The 13,328-nt window shown below is 44.8% G+C and overlaps 1 pseudogene; it reads right to left on the reverse strand.

The window, feature by feature from the left end:
* Positions 1-13,328, reverse strand: part of LOC111950448 (rho GTPase-activating protein 26-like) — a 135,033-nt pseudogene that overhangs the window by 17,249 nt on the left and 104,456 nt on the right.

The following is a 13,328-nucleotide window of genomic DNA, read 5'->3' on the forward strand; positions in this document are numbered from 1 at the left end:
GAAGAGAGACAGAGAAGAGGGTTAAGAAAGAGACCGAGAGAGACCGAGAGGAGGGTGAAGAAAGAGACAGAGAGGAGGGTGAAGAAAGAGACCGAGAGGAGGGTGAAGAAAGAGACAGAGAGGAGGGTGAAGAGAGAGACAGAGAGGAGGGTGAAGAAATAGACAGAAAGGAGGGTGAAGAAAGACACAAAGAGTACAGTGAAGAAAGAGAGTGTGCGTGCGTACAAACTCACAGTGAGTTTGGGCGGCTCTGTGAGTTCTGCCTGGCAGTCAGGCCCCTGTCCTGGTCTCCGTCAGTGCTGGTCAGGCTGTTGCGTGGGGTCCAGCTGTGGCTGTGGCTGCCACTGCTGTTATGGTTGACCGCTGCTGAGGAGGAGGGGGTGGCTGAAGGGTTGTTGTGGGGGGCCTTGGCCTGGGCTGGCTGCGGCTGCTGGAGCTCTAGAGTAGAGTTCACTACCACACTGTTCCTCTCCTCCACTACATAACAGCAATAAGAAGATGTATATGTTACACTAACCACTTGAGTCGGTGAGGAGGATATTTAAGATTGGTGATCAACGTGTCAGCCGCCAACGCAAATGCTCTCAATAGATTTTTTTTTTTACATTTGAAAAGGAGAAGAAAGTAATTTAAATTAAGAAGGATGAACAAATCTCAGGCAATTTGGATGTCTCCTGTCCTGACTGACACTGAACATTAGGAAGGGTGTGTGGGATGAAGAGAGACTGTTGTGCCCACCTTTCTGGGAGTGTGTGGGTGTGTGGAAGAGGGTGAGGGGTCTCTCGCTGCAGGACGGGGCCTTGCTCTCCGTGCTCCTCCTCCGCGGCTGCAGGTTGAGCTGTAGGTTGGCCGGGCCACCTCCCGGAACTGGCATGTCCTTGAATATCTGCACACACAGCACTGGCACAATCAACCTTCCCATACTGTACACTGACTACAGGTACCCACCCATGGCTAAATAAACTTACTCACACAACTAAACATTTAGTTTGACAATGAAATTGTAGGGCCTTTGTGAGAAGAGAGGAAATGGTATTACAATTTACAGATACACTACATGGCCTAAAGTATGTGGACACCTGCTCGTCGAACATCTCATTCAAAAATCAATGGGCATTAACATGGAGTTGGTCCCCCCTTTGCTGCCATAATAGCCTCCACTCTTCTGGGAAGGCTTTCCACTAGATGTTGGAACATTGCTGCGGGGACTTGCTTCCATTCAGCCGCAAGGGCATTAGCGAGGTCAAGCACTGATGTTGGGCGATTAGGCCTGACTTGCAGTCGGCGTTCCAACTTATCCCAAAGGTGTTCGATGGGGTTGAGGTCAGGGCTCTGTGCAGGCCAGGAAAGTTCTTTCACACCGATCTCGACAAGTCATTTCTGTATGGACCTCGCTTTGTGCATGCAGCAATGTCATGCTGAAACCAGAAAAGGCCTTCCCCAAACTGTTGCCACAAAATTGGAAGCACAGATTCATCTAGAATGTCATTGTATGCCGTAGTGTTAGGTCCAGTGAAGGGAAGTCTTAAGGGGTCGAGCCCGAACCATGAAAAACAGCCCCAGACCATTATTACTCCTCCTCCACCAAACTTTACAGTTGGCACTATGCATTCGGGCAGGTAGCGTTCTCCTGGCTCATCCAAACCCAGATTCGTCCGTCGAACTGCCAGATGGTGAAGCGTGATTCATCACTCCAGAGAACGCGTTTCCCTGCACCAGTGTCCAATGGCGGCGAGCTTTACACCACTCCAGTCGAAGCTTGGCATTGCGCATGGTGATCTTAGGCTTGTGTGCGGCTGCTCGGCCATGGAAACACATTTCATGAAGCTTCCGGCAAACAGTTCTCGCTCTGACGTTGCTTCCAGAGGCAGTTTGGAACTCGGTAGTGAGTGTTGCAACCGAGGAGAGACAATTTATGCGCGCCACGCACATCAGCACTTGGTGGTCCCGTTCTGTGAGGTTGTGTGGCCTACCACTTCGCGGCTGAGCCGTTGTTGCTCCTAGATGTTTCCACTTTACAATAACATCACTTACAGTTGACCGGGGAAGCTGCTAGCAGGGCAGAAATGTAACTAATTGACTTGGAAAGGTGGCATCCTACACTATATATACAGAAGTATGTGAACACACCTTCAAATTAGTGGATACGGCTATTTCAGCCACACCCATTGCTGACAGGTGTATACAATTGAGCACACAGCCATGCAATCTCCATAGAAAAACATTGGCCTTACTGAAGAGCTCATTGACTTTCAACGTGGCACCGTCATAGGACGTCCATGATTTTGGAATGATATGTTCGACGAGTCGATGTCCATATACTTTTGGGGATGTAGTGTATGACGGTGCCACGTTGAAAGTCACTGAGCTCTTCAGTAAGGGAGTGGGTGTCCACATACTTAATACCATGCCACTCTCATAATGCTTCAGGTATTCAGAAATGTTATCAGCATTATGACAAGGATGCTTCTTTTCCCAACACTGTGTCATAATGCTTCAGGTATTCAGAAATGTTATCAGCATTATGACAAGGATGCTTCTTTTCCCAACACTGTGTCTGGCAGCCTCCATTCCTCTGACAACATTCCATTCAGATAATTAAATCAAAAGTCTGGGGCAGATGAATCTCAGAATCAATCGCTGCTCAAGTAAAAGTGGATCATTAGTTTTCACAGACACACTTAGTGATAAATACTCCTCCACCCTGGCTAACCAGATTACAGTTCTGGTCTCTCCCTCCCTCCCTCCAACGGCCCCATTATCCGCCAGGGGCCAATGTGGGACTTGGAGACTAACCCTGTCATCTAGGTAAGAGAGATAAGATAAGGTGTTGGATTGTGTTGAAGAGAACTTCTCTCTTTGAGACCCCTCAGTGACTGACTCACCCTCTCGTGGTTCTCGATGAGGATCTCCACCACGATGTTCTGGAACTTGATGTCCATGATGGCTGCCACAGTCTCTTCCTGCGGCCTCAGCAGAGTGGGGCCGAACACCACCCCCAGGTTGGCCACAGTCATCAGGTTCTGCTGGTGGTGACTGGCCACACTGGGGGGGATCGTGAGGTAAGGGTGGGGGGGGAGCGAGGAAAGATGTGTGAGAGACTTTACATTTACATTTGAGTCTTTTAGCAGCCGCTCTTATCCAGAGTGACTTACATGAGCAGTTAGAGTTAAATGCCTTGCTCAAGGGTACATCGCCCGATTTTTCACCTAGTCAGCTCGGGGATTCGAACCAGCAACCGTTCTGTTATTGGCCCAATGCTCTTAACCGCTAGGCTACCTGCCGCACTTTAAAGATGTGTCCTGCTAGTGTGCTATAAGAGCATGGGGTTCCATTTGGGGTGCAGTATAAATCATTGATTCATTGTGACACATCTCACTAATGCCAGTTGGCTCGTATTCATATTGAGGACACACATTCTCCCCAATCAAAGTAAAATCGCAAATGGGAGTTTTGCACTGCTGATATCAGCTAAACTCCATCAAAAAAATGATTTTTCTCTTTGGCCCTGTCCAGTGTTAGTGTTGCATGGTGTTGCTACTTTCTGAGTGACAAACACTGCTGGGTCGTTCCACCAAATGACTGACTTTTGTGTCCCTTTGATATTTTAAATAGAAATTGTGCACCAATATTGAATTTTAAAAGGCTGTTATATTTAATGAAGCGCCCTTTAATATAGGCCACATGGAAAATTCAATAAATCAGATTTTTTTATGAATATGAATAAAGGCTTGCTAAAGTGCCAAAGTGTCCCTCCGTCAACCCTGTGTCACTTCTAGGAAGATTTTAACCCACTTCATTCAGCCTTAGTTATTTTGTTGCTTCGACAGTCATTTTTGAAGATCATTATTTATTTCATGTGGTTAGTGATTCATTTACGTCTGTCCCTCGTTTTAAGGTCAACCCTGTTACGTGAACTGAACTCTTGTTTTAATATGGTGGAACTTTAAACATCCAATAGTCAAATCATAGAGGAAATGCAGTTTGTCATTTTCTGGTGTTTTGTGGTGTAAACCTGAGCAGGTGGAGCGTAACACCTGTTACCCATAGACAGACAGGCTAGAATAACACGTCAACCCTGTTACCCATAGACAGACAGGCTAGAATAACACGTCAACCATGTACCGCATAGACGAGACCAGGCTAGAAGTAAACGTCACCCTGTTCCCATAGACAGACAGGCTAGAATAACACGTCAACCCTGTTACCCATAGACAGACAGGCTAGAATAACACGTCAACCCTGTTACCCATAGACAGACAGGCTTGAAAATGTTTGAACAATTTTAAAAATGTTGTGAAGCTTGCATTCAATTGCCACTCCCTGTTGCACACAACAAGCTTCCATTCCCCCTGTCACGTGGGGATTTATGGGTGATTTAAGAAGAAATCGTCAACTATGTTACTTTATTTGGCACTTAAAGACCCAATGCAGCAGTTTTTATATCAATATCATAGAATTTCTGTGTAACAATTAAGTACCTTACTGTAATAGACTTCCGTTAAAATTGGGCATAAATAGCTTTAAAGCAAAAAACTATTTCTCAAGCAAGAATTTTGCTAGTAGTGTCTGGGTGTTGTCTGAGTGGGGAGGGAAAAACTGGCAGAGAGGTTTGGTACTCTCTTCGTTATTGGTCTATTAACCAATTTACCGTATGGTGATGTCACCATAGAAATCCAAAACTCCCGCCCATGCAAACCTGCTGATCGGAAAATGCTGTGTAGACTATATTTTCAACCAGCTATAAGGAAATAACACTGATCACATTTTATTCTCTCACTTTTACAGTGTTAGTTTCATCAGATGCTGTACAGTATGATATAAAACACAGCACTGGGCCTTTAACAGGCAGGTACTATATATTTTGATGATGTTGAACATGTGCTCTTTATGACAGAATGTTAAAATTAGGTGAAATAATTTTTCTATTAATTTTTTTACCACGTTACACTTCTCAAAAGGCAGCAAATTGGTAGAACAACCCTGCTGCATCATAGTGCACATGCCAACCAAGTCAAGCCCTTCTTTTAGCTGGGGTCAAACACTGTCATTATCCAACATCTGCCCCTTCCTATAAAAACACTGTCATTTCCGATTTCAGGATGTACCATCTCGTATGTGACGGCACATGAAATGTAAAAATAAATGTACATAGACATAGTGTATGTTAGTTAAATCTAAACCATGACGACCGGTTTAGGATTACCCATAATCCTCTCTCAGCATGTTGGACAACAATAAATAGGGTAGGAGTTTTAACTCTGCTGCCTGCCTCTGATAGTAACCTATCGTCACTCTGACATGGTATTGAGAAAGACAGATGGCAAACTGCACCGCCTCCATTGGACAACAATACCCAGAAGAAGAGGATGAGTCTGGCGACCAAACTAATGACGTGTGTTGTTTTTCGGTGGTGGTGTAGAGGAGGAACACAGGGGAAAGTTAGGAGCCATTACTGGTGTCAACACTACAGTCCTGAGTTCATTACCAAGCCAATCCTCTTACAGGCCTGGGTGGGGGATTTGTAACATGGTCTGCATCCAAAATGGACACCCTATTCCCTAAATAGTGCACTACATAAGGAATAGGGTGCATTTGGGAGTCAGTTGTGGTCATGGCCGTCAGCGCGGTACAGGCAGGAGGATTTGTAACACAGTACATGGGAGACCCCAGGGGAGTGGGCCTAAACCAAACCTACTTTGCCAAGTGTTTCGTAAGCAGGTCCAGCATCTGCCGGTTCTTCTCTGGGAGCCAGTGGACGATGCTATGGATCTCTGTGATCCTCGCCTCCTGATTGTCACGTTCTAGAGAGAGAAGAGGGAGAGTGGAGAGAGAGAGAGAAGAGGAGAGAAGAGAGAGAGATAAGTTAGAGAAGAGAAGATAAAGAAGAGAGAGGAGAGAGAGAGAAGAGAGAAAATATAGAGAGAAGAGAGAGATGAGAGAGAGAATAGAAAAAAAGAGAGAGAAGAGATAGAGATAGAGAGAGAGAGAGATGGTAAGGTGAGGTAAGGACGCTGTCTAAATAACAGTGACAACGTCATGCAGAACACTCAGATGTGTTTCTAGACATCCTACTACCCAAAACATCCGTTTCCTCAGAATTCCTAATAAGGATTTCCAGCTATTGCCATTATCACAACAACAATGTTGCATTTATCAGAAGACTGGTGAAACTAATAAAACCTGCCCTTGGTTCAATCTCCTTTCAACCCACATGAAGAAATACTACAGTTGACAATAGAATACTACTGTACTTACTATAGATTTCTGTAGTAAACTGTAGTATACTGTAGGATACTATACTACACAGTGTACAGTAGTATCCCTCGATCATGTGTAGTACTTACTGTATAATGTTGTGGTATACTGTAGAATACAATAGTAAATACTATAGTATTATCCGGAAAAGAAACTGTAGTAAATACAGCAGTAATGTCTGCAAAAATACTACAGTCTGCAAAACCACTACAGTTTTTTTAAACTCTATTAAATACTACAGTATTTATTTTGCATATACCCTGTCCATTCCATTCCCACCCGTATCCCAATTTATGCCACCCATAAGTGAGAAACCTACATGCCAAGTACACACCATATATTGTGTTCCCTACAGGTTATAGAAAAGAGCAGAAGCTCTGAACTCTCTGTTCAGACCTACCTACCTACAGGTTATGGAAAACCTTTTAAAAACCCTGCTCTTTAGTATTTCTCCAGTAGGTTTCCTCAAGGAGAAAGCCTCCAGTTCTATGTCACAGACAATAAAACAAAAACACTATAGATAGGTTGGCTGACAATGTCAGGAAACCGATGTGCGCGCTTCCATGCAGCAAATTCAGCCTGGTGTTGTGGTTCTGGATGGCCAGACTACTAGCATGGATGGTCAGACTACTAGCATGGATGGTCAGACTACTAGCATGGATGGCCAGACTACTAGCATGGATGGCCAGACTACTAGCCTATGGATGGCCAGACTACTAGCATGGATGGCCAGACTATACTGCATGGATGGACAGACTACTAGCATGGATGGCAGACTACTAGCATGGGATGGCCAAGACTACATAGCATGGATGGCCAGACTACTAGCATGGATGGCCAGACTCACTAGCATGGCATTGGTCAGACTTACTAGCATGGATGGCCAGACTACTAGCATGGATGGCCAGACTACTAGCATGGATGGCCAGACTACTAGCATGGATGGTCAGACTACTAGCATGAACGACAACAAACTGCCATGTGGGGAATCGTAAGGGACTCGTTTCAGCTCGTTTCATCTTATTGACACCATGTCTTGATTTGAGCTGTTTTGACGGATTTCATGTCAATGCTAATATGGCTCAAATTCGCTAGCTAGCTAACCAACAAAGTGGTCATTGTGCAAATGTATTTATGTTTTCAATAAACATTGGAGACAAAATATAGCTTACATGTTGTCAACAATCTAAGCCAACCTCATCTGTTTTGCCCCATGGTTAGGGCATGTTGTTTCTGTTCCTAATGAACCAACTAGTCTATAGTAAATACTACAGTATACTACAGTAAATGCTACAGTATACTACAGTAAATGCTACAATATACTACAGTAAATACTGCAAAAACACTACAGTGAATACTATAGTATTTATACCATAGTATACTATAGTATTTCTTCATGTGGGAACGGCTCACACATACTATATACTATACTTAAGCAATAAGGCCCGGGGGGGTGTGGTATATGGCTAATATACCACGGCTAAGGGCTGTTCTTAGGCACAACGCAAAGCGGAGTACCTGGACACAGCCCTTAGCCATGGTATATTGGCCATATACCACAAACCCATGAGGTGCCTTATTGCTGTTATAAACTGGTTACCAACGTAATTAGAGCAGTAAAAATGCATGTTTTGTCATACCCGTGGTATCCGGTCTGATATACCATGGCTGTCAGCCAATCAGCATACAGGGCTCGAACCACCCAGTTTATAATGCTGTTTTTATAGCTTACCACAAGAGCTTATCATACTATATGTTATGAAAGCATTGATTCCCTGAAGAGGCAAATATACTATGGTTACAACCTGCATGTAGATTCTGAATCCAGCCGGCAGTTATCCCTACTTTCCATCATTATACTCCATTACCTTGAGAGAGGTTTGCCTCAGAGCACCTTTACTACTGCACTCTACAGAAGTCCTACTGTCACGATACCAGTCAACACTGTACAACAGCTGGAGATGAGGCTACCTGTCTCCTCCTGTCTTCAGGCCAGGGGCAGGACTGCCCAATTCCCTTCCAATACAGTTGGTTACCGTTCAAATACGTTGAGTGTCATTTTCCCTCCTGGAGTACCATATGGTGCTATTAGATTGGGTCCATTGTGCCGGCCAGACAACCTCAATCAAGCGTAGATGATTTTCGAAGTACATATATATTTTAAAGAAGACAAATGCTATTTGAACCCAGGTCAACAGGTCTGTGTACTGTGCTGTCTCAGAGCAGGTCTGTGTGTCTACAGGTCTGTGTGTCTACAGGTCTGTGAGTCTACAGGTCTGTGAGTCTACAGGTCTGTGAGTCTACAGGTCTGTGTGTCTACAGGTCTGTGAGTCTACAGGTCTGTGTATCTAGTCTGTGAGTCTACAGGTCTGTGTGGTCTACAGGTCTGTGTGTCTACAGGTCGTGAGTCTCAGGTCTGTGAGTCTACCAGGTACTGTGGTCTACAGTCTGTGAGTCTACAGGTCTGTGGTGTCTACAGGTTTCTGTGAGTCTACAGGTCTGTGTGTCTACAGGTCTGTGAGTACGGTCTTAGCTAGGTCTGTGTGTCTACAGGTCTGTGGTCGGTCTTAGTCACAGGTCTGTTGAGTCTACAGGTCTGTGATCTACAAGGTCTGTGGTGTCTACAGTCTGGGTGTGTCTACAGGTCTGTGAGGTCTACAGGTCTTGGTCTACAGGTCTGTGGTCTACAGGTCTGTGAGTCTACAGTCTGTGATCTATGCTGTGTGTTCTACAGGTCTGTGAGTCTACAGGTCCTGTGTGTCTACAGGTCTGTGAGTCTACAGGTCTGTGTGGTGTCTACAGGTTCTGTGTGTCCTACAGGTTCTGTGAGTCTACAGGTCTGTGAGTCTACAGGTCTGTGAGTCGACAGGTCTGTGAGTCCTACAGGTCTGTGAGTCTACAGGTCTTGTACTGTTATGTTGTGGGGTCGCGACCAGGATGCCAAGGTCGATGACAAAGATCTCTCCAATATTTTGCTTAATCATAATATGATTGCCTGCTTAATTGCTTACACATAATTCAAACAGTCTAAGTATATGGTCAACAGGTGGCAAGGACAACAAGAATTTTTGCCAGTCAGCCAGGTACCAGCCAGTCAGCTTGGTACCAGCCAGCCACGTCCAGGCCAGGTAGCCATGCCAGCCAGTACCAGGTCCAGCCAGCCAGTCAGCTGGACCAAGCGTGAGTCAGCCAGTACCAGCCAGCCAGTCAGCCAGGTACCGAGCCAGCCAGTCAGCTTGTACCAGCCAGCCAGTCAGCTTGGTACCAGCCAGCCAGTAGCCAGGTACCAGCCAGTCAGCCAGCAGTACCAGCCAGTCAGCAGCCAGGTACATTCATTTACAGCTCATTCTTCTTACTCACTCCATCTCTGTGGGTTCCACTCCAAATGGCTCCCTATTTCCGATATAGTGAACTATAATACGGGACTAGAGTGGCAAGTGCACTGTAAAGGAATAGGGAGCCAATTGGACAACAGGGTGTGTTTTCAACAGACGAGAGTTTATACTTCCTGCCGTACAGCGATAAGATTTTAAAAACACTTGGCAAAGACACTCCAAACGCACTCTCTAACTGAGAGAGAGAGAGACAGAGAGAGAGAGACAGAGAGAGATGAGAGAGAGAGAGAGAGACAGAAAGGAGAGAGACGAGAAACACAGAGAGAGACAGAGAGAGAGACAGAGAGAGACACAAGAGAGGACAGAAGAGAGAGAGAGAGAGAGAGAAGAGAGGAGAGAGGAAAGAGAGAGAGAGACATGAGAGAGAGGGAAAGAAGAGAGAGAGAGACAAGAGACAGAGAGAGATAGAGAGAGAGAAACAGAGAGAGAGAGAGAGAGAGAACAGGAGAGAGAGCAGAGGAGAGAGAGAGAGCGAGAGAGACGAGAGAGAGAGAGAGAGAGAGAGAGAGAGAGAGAGAGAGAGAAGAGAGAGAGTAGAGAAGAGAGAAGAGAGACAGAGGAGTGAGAGTGAGAAGAATGTATGGTGAAGATGACCGTTATTTTAGTTATAAGTTAGTTAAGTTAAAAATATATATTTTTTATTACAATGTATATTGTATACATTGTTGCTTTGGCAATATTGAACACAATGTTTTCATGCATAAAGCAGCTTGAATTTGAGAGTGAGAGAGAGAGAGTGAGAGAATGAGAGAGTGAGATGAGACAGAAGACAGAGAGAGAGAGAGTGAGAAGAGAGAGAGAGAGTGAGACAGAGAGAGAGAGAGAGAACAGGAGAGAGAGACAGAGAAAGACAGAGCGAGAGAGAGAAGAGGAGAGAGAGATAGATCTTCTGCACAGATTCTGTCAGACCTGGGCCCTGACAGTAAATCTCAGTAAGACCAAAATAAATGGTGTTTCCATAAAAGGTCCAGTCACCAGGACCACAAATTCCATCTAGACACCGTTGCCCTTAGAGCCACACAAAAAACTATAGCATACATCGGCTCTAAACATCAGCACCACGGTAATCTTCCAAAAAGCTGTGAAACGATCTGAGAGACAAGGAAGAAGGGCCTTGCTATGCATCAAAGGAACATAATCAACATACCAATTAGGATCGGCTAAAAATACTTGAAATCAGTCATAAGACCCATTTGCCCTTTTGGTTGTGAGGTCTGGGGTCGCTCACCAACCAAGATTTCACAAATGGGACAAACACCAAATTGAGACTGCATGCAGATTCTGGCAAAAATATCCTCCGTGTACAACGTAGAACACCAAAATAATGCATGCAGAGCAGAATAGGCCGATAACCCCACTAATTATCAAAATCCAGAAAAGAGCCGTTAAATTCTACAACCACCTAAAAGGAAGCGATTCCCAAACCTTCCATAACAAAAGCCATCACCTACAGAGAGATGAACCTGGAGAAGAGTCCCCTAAGCAAGCTGGTCCTAGGGCTCTGTTCACAAACACCAAACACACCCACAGGAGCCCCAGGACAACAGCACAATTAGACCAACCAAATCATGAGAAAACAAAAAGATGAATTACTTGACACATGGAAAGAATTAACAAAAAACACAGAGCAAACTAGAATGCTATTTGGCCCTAAACAGAGAGTACACAGTGGCAGAATACCTGACCACTGTGACTGACCCAAACCTTAAGGAAAGCTTTTGACTATGTACCAGACTTAGTGAGCATAGCCTTGCTATTGAGAAAGGCCGCCGTAGCAGACATGGCTCTCAAGAGAAGACAGGCTATGTGCACACTGCCACAAAATGAGGTGGAAACTGAGCTGCACTTCCTAACCTCCTGCCCAATGTATGACCATATTAGAGAGACATATTTCCCTCAGATTTACACAGATCACACAAAGAATTTGAAAACAGAAATTCCATTTTGATAAACTCCCATATCTACTGGAGAAATTCCACAGTGTGCCATCACAGCAGCAAAAATTTGTGACCCTGTTTGCCACAAGAAAAGGGCAACCAGTGAAAGAACAAACACCATTGTAAATACAACCCATATTTATGCTTATTTATTTTAAACTTGTGTTGCCTTAACTATTGTTATATTGTTACATACTGTATATATATAATATAACATTTGTAATTGTCTTTATTGTTTTTGAAACTTCTTTATGTGTAATGTTTTACTGTTAATTGTATTGTGTTATTTCACTTTGTATAATATCTACCTTCACTTGCTTTGGCAATGTTAACAGCATGTTTTCCCTCGCCAAATAAAGCCCCTTTGAATTGAATTGAATTGAATTGGAGAGAGAGAGAGAGAGAGAAGAGAATAACAGAGAGAGAGAGCAGCAGAGAGAGAGGAACACGGAAGAGAGAGACCGAAGAGAGAGAGAAGAGAGAGCGAGAGAAGAGGAGAGAGAGAGAGAGAGGAGAGAGAGAGAGAGAGAGAGAGAGAGAGAGAAGGAGAGATATATATATACAACACTGTATATATATAATAAATACATTTGTAATGTCTTATTGTTTGAAACTTCCTGTATGTGTAATGTTTACTGTTATTTGTATTGTTTTATTTTTTTCACTTTTTGTATATATCTACCTCAACTTGCTTTGGCAATGTTAACACATGTTTCCCATTGCCAATAAAGCCCTTGAATTGGAATTTGAATTGAATAGAGAACAAGAGAGACAGAGAGGCAGAGATAGAGAGGAGAGATATATAGATATAGAGAGATATAGAGATATGGGTGAGAGAGGTATATGAGATGAAAGATGTTTGTTTGTGTCAACAACAAGAGAGCAGAGACTGAGGGTTGAGTCTGGGTTGAGACGCAGGGCGATTCCCTGCCTGTGTGTGTCCTGTCTGGTGGGTGGTTGTTTTCCTGTTAGTGCCGTTTCAGACGTAATGGTGAAGGGCTTCCAGGTGGGCTACACAGCCCCCCTCCCCAACTGGAGCTAGAGGGGAGGGTGGAGAGGGGTGGAGGAGGGACATCAAAAAACAGAAGTTCTCCTCAGGACAACGTCCTGCCGCTTCCCGGCATGCAGTTGGAGCCAAACAGACGCTCAGAGCAGGAAGGCTGCTGAACACAGCACAGGCAAGAGATGAACCAGGGAGAGTAGGCTACGCATGATCTGGAATATGGAAGGACCAAGAGCGATAAGGGGACAGGGGGAAGTTTTAGGGGACAGCGTTGGGTGGCGCAGGATGGGGGTATGAAGGGGAGCGTCTCTCCTCTCTCCCTCTTTCCCCTGCTCCATGATCCCAGCTGGCCTCACTGGTAAAGCCATTTCCTCGTTGGCGTGCCAGGAACACCGCCTTACTTCCTGCTCCTCGCTCACAAAGCCAACCCCACTAACCGCTGCCAGAGTTAAACCAGGTCATCAACACGCCGTACCGGTTGTTATACAACTTCAGGGGAGCGTGGTATCAGGGAGAGGAAGAGGGAGAAACCAAGTAGAACCAGATAAAATCTGATAATGCTAAAGAAGAGGAGAGAGAGAGAGAGAGAGAGAGGAGAGAGAGAAGGAGAGAGAGAGAAGAGAGAGAGAGGAGAGAGAGAGAGAGAGAGAGAGAGAGAGAGAGAGAGAGAGGAGAAGAGAGAGAGAGAGAGTATGGGTGGGAGCGAGACAGAAGAGAGAGAAGAGAGAGAGAGAG

This window comes from Salvelinus sp. IW2-2015, linkage group LG23, assembly GCF_002910315.2.
Source record: "Salvelinus sp. IW2-2015 linkage group LG23, ASM291031v2, whole genome shotgun sequence".
Classification (NCBI taxonomy): Eukaryota; Metazoa; Chordata; class Actinopteri; order Salmoniformes; family Salmonidae; genus Salvelinus; species Salvelinus sp. IW2-2015.